Source organism: Mercenaria mercenaria, chromosome 14 (genome assembly GCF_021730395.1).
Source record: "Mercenaria mercenaria strain notata chromosome 14, MADL_Memer_1, whole genome shotgun sequence".
Classification (NCBI taxonomy): domain Eukaryota; kingdom Metazoa; phylum Mollusca; class Bivalvia; order Venerida; family Veneridae; genus Mercenaria; species Mercenaria mercenaria.
Window position 1 is genome coordinate 5,106,295 of NC_069374.1, and position 9,129 is coordinate 5,115,423.

Genomic DNA, 9,129 nt, shown 5'->3' on the forward strand with positions numbered 1-9,129 from the left:
AATTTTGGGCCCCTGAAAAATTTATTTAAAACAATATATTTTAACCTGTTTTAGACCCCGGCCCCCCAAAAAGTATTTAATGAAAATTTCATAAAACTTGTTGAGGTCTTTTCATGATTTTGGCCCTTTTCCCACCGGGGGCATTCTTCTTGAAAATCTTTGCGCTTATTACGAGTTGTGGCCCTTGAAATAGCCAAAAAAATTTGGTTTTTTTTTTTGTGATGCTCATTGCTCAAAAATATTTTAGCCTAAAATTAATGAATCCTTTTAATAAAATGTTTGTTTAGGTTTAAACCCCATTAAAATGCAAAAAATTTAAATTTTGGGGCCCTTATTTGTGACAAATGTACCAAGGGGGGGCACACCCTGTGCCCTTTTCAGACAATTCTAGTTTAAAATTTTTAACCCCAAAAAAAATTTTTTTTTAAGTTAGTTTAAGTCCCAAAATTTAAATACCAGCTTTTTTGCAGCGCATTTTTTAAAAAAATTACTTTAAAATTACTTTTTTGGGAAGTTAAAATTGTATTTTTAATTTTCAAAAAAAGTTTGTAAAAAAAAGGTTTTTTGGGGCCCTTTAAATTTTAAACTCCCCCTTTTTTGAAAAATTTAAACCCAAATCGGGGATTTTTTAGAAGGGGAAATATTTTAAATTATTTTTTTTCCTTTATTAATCTTTGGGGAAATTTAACCCTTTGAGGCAAAACACCCTATCACAAAAAAATTTTGTCTTTGCAGTAGTGTTCACATTTAAAAGGGGTTACACTATATCTAGGGCCAAATTTCATAATATATTTTAATTTTTATTTCAGGTTTGTCCCTTGAAAACAGATATCTGCTTTTTATTTGCATATTCCCCCTTACCCTCGTCAGTCAAGTTGCGGGACAGGTCAAGGTCAAAAATTTAAACAAAGGTCGGGGGTTTTTGAATAAAAAATAACAAGTTACAACAAAACAGATCGGAGAAACCCTGAAAATTCAAAGTGGTGCGGGCAGAACTACTGAGGATAAAAAAAACCTTCAAAAAAATTTCTGACAAGGACTAAAGGGGGAGATACAAAACATAGAGGGACACTGCCACTGTACTAAAATTCTTTTTTCTCTGGGGGAGCCTTCAATGAAAAGAAAGGGATGGGTAAAGTTTAAAAGAGCTTTTTCATGTTTTTGTTTTTGATTCGCTTTTCGCAAAAAAATTTTATAGGGGATATGAATTTTTGAAAAAAAAAATTTTTTTTTTCCGCTCATGGGATGGGGGTTCAAGCCTCACTCGGGTTTTAAATTTCTTTCAACCCAACTGGTTATTGAAGCCCACATTTGTTTTGGGTGCGACTTAAACTCAACAAAAAAAAATATCCATCGATTATCAGAATTTTTGCTTTTCAAAGTGAAAATTTTTTGAAACATTTTAAAATCCCAAAAAGTATGTATCAAAAAAAAAAACTTTTAAAATTTTTCTTTTTGCAGGGGTTTTCTCAAGGGTTTTAATTCACGGGGAAGCTTTTGCCCCCAAATCTCAGTAACCAATCAGTATCAGAGAACTTCCCATTCTGGGAAAACAGGGAAAAAGGGAAAAACCCACTTTTATCACCTCCCAAACATTTACCCCTAAAACAAACCCCTTTCCCAATACACAGTAATTTTTTAGGTTCTTGATTATTTTTTAAACAGCCAAATAACAAAATGCTGGTCATGCTTTATTTTGTCCCTCTGACAATAAAGGGCGTAGTATAATGAAAAAAGGCCCCAACTTTTTCCTTTAAAAAGTAAATTCAAAAAGGGTTAATACTGCTGACGGGGAATCCCCTTGCTTCTCCAGTTTTTCCCAAAGGGAATCCAGAAATGAGGAAGCCATTATTTTTTGCTATCTGATTTTAGGGGTTTTCCCCTTTGAAAAAAGAGGGGGTTTTTAATTTTTTTACTTTTTTGGGGCTGCCTTGGGTGGGACTAGGGGAAGGCTTTGGCATAGGTTATCAAATTCATGGGAAATGACGGCTTGGGGGTTTGTTTAGGGCCCTTTTTTTGGGGGGTTTGGGGGGAGTGGGGAGAAAAAAAAGGTCAAGGGCACATTTGACATTGAGACGGGAAAACATTTTCTGAACGTGAGAAAATTTTTAGGGCCCCTTTAAATGGTAAAAATTTCATAGGACTTTTTTGAGGTAAAAATGTCAGGGTCTGTGACTTTAAAAACCCTAAAATTTTTGCTGTCAAAAAAATGAAAAACCCATATGGACCTGCAGCCCCCCCAAACTTATAGGAGGGTTTCCCCTTTTTTTATAGGGAACCCTGTTGTTTAAGGGTCTGAGTAGGCCCAGAGAAATGGAAAACTTTTTTTATCAATCCCCACCAGAAATTTGAGCTTATTTTTTGGGTTTTTAAATTTTTAAGATGACCCCTGCGGGTCGTTTTTTGACCTCTGTTTTTTTGAAAAGAAATTTGGGAAAAGGGCCCAAAGTTATTCCCAAAGGCAAAAAAAACAATTTCCAGCCCAATATGTCCCACCACCAGTGGTTGGGGGGAGACATTTTGATTTACTCCTGCTTTTGTGTGGTCTGTTCTGTCACAAATCTTGCCCGCACTATTTAAAAACATTTCCAAAAGATTTTCCCCCAAACTTAAAACTAAATGTTTTTTTGACAAAAACCCTCCTCCCCAAAGTTCGAAAAATAGCCAAATCCCCAAAGGAATTTGGGGACTTTTAGGCCCCTTTAAATTATGAAAAATATTTGATGCCAGGGGTTTTACGGTTCTTGCGCAGGGTTTGGCCCTTCAGTTACATGAGGGAAAGGTATTTACCCCCAAAAAACTATAAAGGTTTTCAGTATTTTTGTGAGTAAACAGAATATAAAGATGATTAGGCAATTGTGGAAGACATGCGCTTTTCTCAAAAGCAGCTGTGGTTGGAAAATGTTTTGGTCTAGGACTCTGAAATTCAGTTAGGGGATTACTTGCAGTCAGAAGATTACCCTTACTGTTTTGAGGGTCATTAGGTCAAAGTTACAGTGACATTGAAACAGAAAACTGTTTCTCATCAATAGTTTAGAAATGTATGAGCATACAGCCATCAAACCCAATAGCATCATTGTCTATGGTCATAAAAACCCCTTTATTGTAGGTTTTATGGTAAAGATTAAGCATGCTTGAAAAATAAAAAGGGGCCCCCAGTGGCAAAGGTTGCTGATGAATCACTTGCCCTTTCCTGATGTTTTGGTCAAAACTTTGTTTTTGGGTTTTTAAAATTCTTCATTTGGAGGAAAACCCAGCTGGCTTATGGAAGTTTTGGGGTTTCCCCCCAGATATTTGCCCATGCCTGAAAAACATGGGATCTTCAAAAAGAGGGGAAAAATTCCCCCTAATTTAAAAATTGTTAGTGGCTCTAACCCAAAACAAAACTCAAAAATCCTCTGCCCTTTCTTTTAAAAAATTTAGACTGCTTTATGAGGCCCCCAAGTGTTTCATAGAAGTGTTTCCCTAAAAAAATTTTATTTTTTTAAAATAAAATTTTAAACCCTTTTAAAAATTTAGTTACTTTATATTTTGAGGTGTTTTTTCTAAACTTTCAGTTTTTCAGTATTTTTTGAGAAATTTAAACCCCGAGCCTTTGCTGGTTTTTCTAAAAAATTTAACAAAAATTTTTTCTTTCATACAAAAAATTGTTTGTAGGGGGCCCCAGCCCAAGGGTCGGCGAAAAAACTTCAATTTTAAATTAAAAGCTGATTTTACTTTAACTTCCCGTATTTTTTTATCTTTCAGTTTTTTTGGGAACAATCTGTGGTATTAACCCCTATTTTTCATTTTTTCTGTTCCAGGACATAATGGCGGGGGAGCTAAAAATAGTACGGTAAAACCGTGCGGTTCATGGGGAAGTTTACCAAGCTCGGCGTAGGGGCAATTAAATTTTCCCAGGTTGAAATTTTTAAAAACTATATAGTTTTAAAAGTGAAGAAAAGACAAAATTTAAACAAAAAGGCCCTAGGTTGTTTTGATTAACTGTTTTTTTTTAAGTACATAAAAAGTACGAAAAATTACCCCTCTCTTATTTTGCAAAATAAAATTTTGTTTTAAAACCCATTTTTTTCCCAAAAAATTTATTTAAGGAATTCATTTGAAGAAATTTATCACAATTTGTGAGTTTTACTTCCAGAAATCAAAAAAACTTATGATATTTGATGATTTTTTTCCATTTTTTGGGGGAAAATCTTTAAAAAGGTCATTAGTCTACAAGTAAAATAAATTAAATTTGAACAGCATAAGCTACGTGAGTGCAGTAAAATTTGGCCCGTAAAAAATTGCCATGAAAAGGGGTTTTATAGTTTATTTAAGTGTAAAAAAATTTAAAAAAAATTAAAAAAGGGAAAAATGATTTTTTTCTCCAAAATTTCCCGCCTGCAAGCTATTTTTTAAATACCTGTTTTTACCAGAAAACTTTTTTTAATGAGAGTAGACCACAAAACTAAAGGGGGTTTTTTTACCCTTTGCTTGTTTGTTTTACGTGCCCACGTGCCATCCCGGGAAAAAATGAACCCCCACTTGGAAAATTTTTACGTGTGTTTGAAAAACAAAAAAAAGGGGGATTTCCAAAAAGCTTTTTTTTTAAAATTTTATATTAAGAAATTCCAAGGAAACTTTGTTTACGCCAAGCTTTGGGGATTGCCGGAAGGGGTTTCTGCCCCTCTACGGATGTGTGCAGAATGTTTTTTTGTTATTGGCTTTGGGATAAAAACCCCTCCATTGATTTTGTTTTTTTGTTTTTACGGATCCCCCCCGTACCTCGTATGGCTTTTTCATGTCCCGAAACAGTTTCACCCCCTTCAAGTTTCCTTGGAAAGCCAGCATCCCCTTCGTCTTCGTTTTCACCCCGGGCCCCCGGCTGTTTGTTCGGGGACTTTCTTTCCACGCCAGGAGCCCGGGGCTTCCCCTGGTTCCACATTTGGGAAAACCCCATTCCCCTTGTCCCCAAAAAGTGATCATTTTTCTCAGTTCTAAAATTTCAAGTGTGGTTTTGGGAAAGTTTTCAGAATTTTTTCAATACGGGGGGGGACTTTTTCCCAAAGGGGGTTCCCCATCCTTCGTTAAGAAGCAGGGGGCCCAATGGCTAAAAGACACGTAATTTGTTGGGGACACAGATCGGCCGAGGGCCCATTTTTTCAGGTTTAACTTCAATATCTAAAAAAATGCCCCAGGGAACATTTCTCCAGGATCGGGAAGGTCAGGATAAGAACGGGTATTTTAAAAATGTACATGTTTCATTTTCTGTTACTTCTGTTCAACTCAAAAATTGCATCGGTGTATCAATTGTGAGGTGGGCTATAAATAGAAATTTATAGTACACAGTTTTGAACTTGAAAAGTGTTAAATGAAATTGTACTTATGACTTTGGTTAAAATTGCCATGTTATCAGTTTTTTTTTTTTTTAAAGGGAAATCAAATAGATCGGCCAAAAATTTTTAGTTTAAAATTTGGCAAAAAAAATTTTTGTAAGTGTAATACAAAACCGTTCTGTTTTTCATTGTAAACCCCTTTGGGAAATTTTTACATGGACTAAATTTTTTTATTAAAAAAAAAATCACAGAAATAGTGTAGTTGTAAGTGACGTTTTTTTAATTTTTTTCCCTTTATTTTTTTATACCAGTGGGGGTTTTTATCCTGATTTGGCTTTATTTTGGGTCTATCGGGAAATTAAATTGGCTTTTTCTGGGTCTTTTGGGGTTTGTTTGGCTTTTTTTTGGGGGTTTTTTTGGTTGATTGCCTTTATTTGGGTCTAAGGGAAAGGGGGTGCCATCCTGGATTGAATTGGTTTTTTGGCCTATGATTGGCTTTATTTTGGGTCATGTTGGTTTATTCGGGGTTAGCTGGTAGTGTCATCCTGGTTGGTTGGCTTTTTTTCTGGGTCAGGGATTGGCTTTTTTTTTGGGGTTTCTAATGGAAGGGTCCTCTGGATTGATTGGTTTATTCTGGGTCTAGATTGGCTTTATTTTGGCTTTTTTGGGTCAAATGTTTGGGCTTTATTCTGGGTTAGCTGGTTTTGTGTATCCGGGGTTGTTTGGTTTTTTCGGGGTCTATGATTGGTTTATTTTGGGTCAACTGGAAGTGTCCCCCTGGTTTTGTTTGGGTTTTATTCTGGTCTAGCTGAAGTTGTAAATCCTGAATTTTTTGGGATTTTTCTGGGTTAGTGATGGGTGCCTTTCCTAAAATTGATTGGCTTTACCCTGTTCTGGGGGGGGCCAGTATCATCCTGGATTGATAGGCTTTTTTTGGGGTCTAGTGGGGGTTTTAACCCTGGTTAATTGGTTTATTCGGGGTCTAGCGGGTTGTTGTCATCTTGTATTGTTTGGTTTTTATTCAGGGTCTAGCTGGTAGTGCCATCCTGGATTGATTGGCTTTATTCTGGGTCTATGATTGGCTTTATTCTGGGTCTAGCTGGTAGTGCCATCCGGGATTGTTTTGGCTTTTTTTGGGGGCTATGAGGGATTTTATTTTGGGTCAGCTGGTTTTTTAAACCCTTTGGTTTGATTGGTTTTTATTCTGGGTCTGCTGGTTGTGTATCCTGGATGATTGGCTTTATTCTGGGTTTTATGATTGACTTTAATTTTGGGTCTAGCTGGTAGTGTCATCCTGGATTGATTGGCTTTATTCTAGGTCTAGGTGGTGGTGTCATCCTGGATTGATTGGTGTTATTCTGAATCTAGCTGGTAGTGGCATCTTGTATTGATTGGCTTTGTTCTGGGTCTAGCTGGTAGTGTCATCCTGGATTGATTGGCTTTATTCTGAGTAGCTGGTAGTATCATCCTGGATTCATTGGCTTTATTCTGGATCTAGGTGGTGGTGTCTTCCTGGATTGATTCGTTATAAAGGGTTTTAGGGGTGAGGTCATTGGAGGGGTTTCGCTTCATTCTCGGTCTGGGTGGTAGTGTCTTTGAATTGATTGGCTTTATTCGGGGGTCTAGGTTCCCAAGTGTCTTCGGGTTGATTGTTTTTTTTCTGGCTCAGGGGTGGTGTCACCTGGAATGTTACGCTTTATTGGGGGCTAGTTGGTGGGGGTTCTTTTTTGGGATTGATTGTTTATTCGGGGCCCTAGCGGGTTTTTTGGTTTTTCCATCCGGGGAATGTTGGGTTTTGTTCGGGGTTTCTGGTTGATAGTTTCATCCTAGACTGTTTTGTTTTATTCTGGGTCTAGTTGATAGGGTCACCCTGGAGTGATTGGCTTTTTTTGGGGTCTGGGTTTATGTTTCATTCCGGGGATGTTTGGCTTTTTTGGGGGTTTCTAGTTGATATTTGTAACCCTGGATGGTTGGCTTTATTCGGTTGGTGATGTGTCACCCGGAAACTGATTGGTTTGGCTTTATTCTGGGTTAGTTTTTTTGTGTCACCCGGGGGATGATTGGCTTGGCTTTTTCTGGGTTTTTGTGATAGTGTCACCCGGATGTTGGGGCTTTTTTTGGGTCTGGGGTTGATGGTTCATCTGGAGGGGTTTGTCTTTTTTTCTGGGTTTTGTTGTTAGTGTACCCGGGGGACTGTTTGGTTTGGCTTTTTCTGGGTCTTTTTTGATAGGTCACCTGGGCTGTTTGGGCTTTGTTCTGGACCTAGCTGATAGTTTCTTCCTAGACTGTTTGGGGCTTTTTTTGGGTTGCTGATAGTGTAAATCCTTTTTTTATGGGCTTTATTCTGGAGGCGTTTTGGGAAAGCAGAATTTTTTGTATGAAGTAAAAAAACAGTTTGTTTATTTCTTTTAATTTCAGACCCTGGTGGCGCCCCCTGGTTTGGTTTGGGCTTTTTTTTGGGGTTTGGGCTTTTGTTTTTGGAAAATTTTTTAAAATGACAGCTCAGTTGGTTTGGTTTTTAAAAATTTGAAAAAATGAAAAAAATAAGGCCCGAAGGGAGCGGACTTCTTTTACACAAGATGTTTGGGGTTATATAAGTTTAACTGATTTTTACCCACACAAGGTTTTTGAAATTTTTAACCCCCAACAAAATTTTTGAGGGAAAACAAAGATGAAGAAAAGAAAACAACTTGATTAAACAAAAATTGGGGGAGAAAAAAAGGTTTGATCTGGTTTAAAAACCAAAACATAACTTGTTCTCGCCAGATTATAAAAACAAAGCTGAATTTGTCAGCCCTCCCAAAACAGGACTTTAACAAAAGAAAAAATTTGTCGGACTCACACATTTAAAAACCCAAAAGATAAATATGTGGGGACTACACACGTGCAAAAAACACAAGATAAATATGTGGGAAACAAAACAGGACAAAACCCACAAAAAAAATTTGTCAGATACAAACAGGGACTTTAAAAAAAAAGGGAAAAAATTTGTCGGGACTCCCGCAGTGACAAAAACCACAAGAAAATTTGTCAGGACTCCCCAAAAGCTGACTTTGGGTTTAAACCCAAAAAAGGCGGGGAAATTTCAAAAAAAAAATTTTGGGAAAGCTACCCGGGGCCGAGTTTTAAAGGAAAGGGTATGGGAAAATAACTGTTTTTTAAAATTTAATTTCTTTTTTTTTTAGAAAAAAAATCTAATTTTAAAAAAATGTTTATAAAAAAAGGGAAATTTCCTGTTCTTTGAAAAATTTTTTAAAAACTTCTGTAGCCCCCTTTTTTGTCGGGACCAGTATTTACATCTTTTTTAAGGTTTTTTTTATCTTTTTCTAAAATGTAGTTCTGAAAAAACCCTTGATTTTAACCTTTAGCCTGCGGCGTCGATGATTCTGCCTTTGCCCCCCGTGCGGGACCAAGATCAGTTACAAAAATTGTGCAGGTTGTCAGGGGTCTGCACTGTTCGCTATAAAAGTCATGTTTTTTTTCAGTGTACCCCTTCTTCAAATAATAGGGGGGTATTATCCAGGAATGAAAAAATTGACCAGTCCTTTTTAGAAATAAGCAGGCTAAGGTTAATAGCTTCAGGGTTTGTATAAAATTTCAGCTACCTAAAAATCAAGAGTTGAAAAACTTGGTTTTTGTTAAAGAACAGGAAAAGAAAATATGTTTTAATTTAAAGAAAATCAATGAAAAAAAAACAGTTTTGTTAAAAAATTTTTCATGAAATAAGCCGGGACAGGGGTTTGATTTTAATTTAAGGGCTTTCCTAAACCGTCTTTACACAAGGGAAATTTTTTTGGGTTTTTTGGGGTGAAAT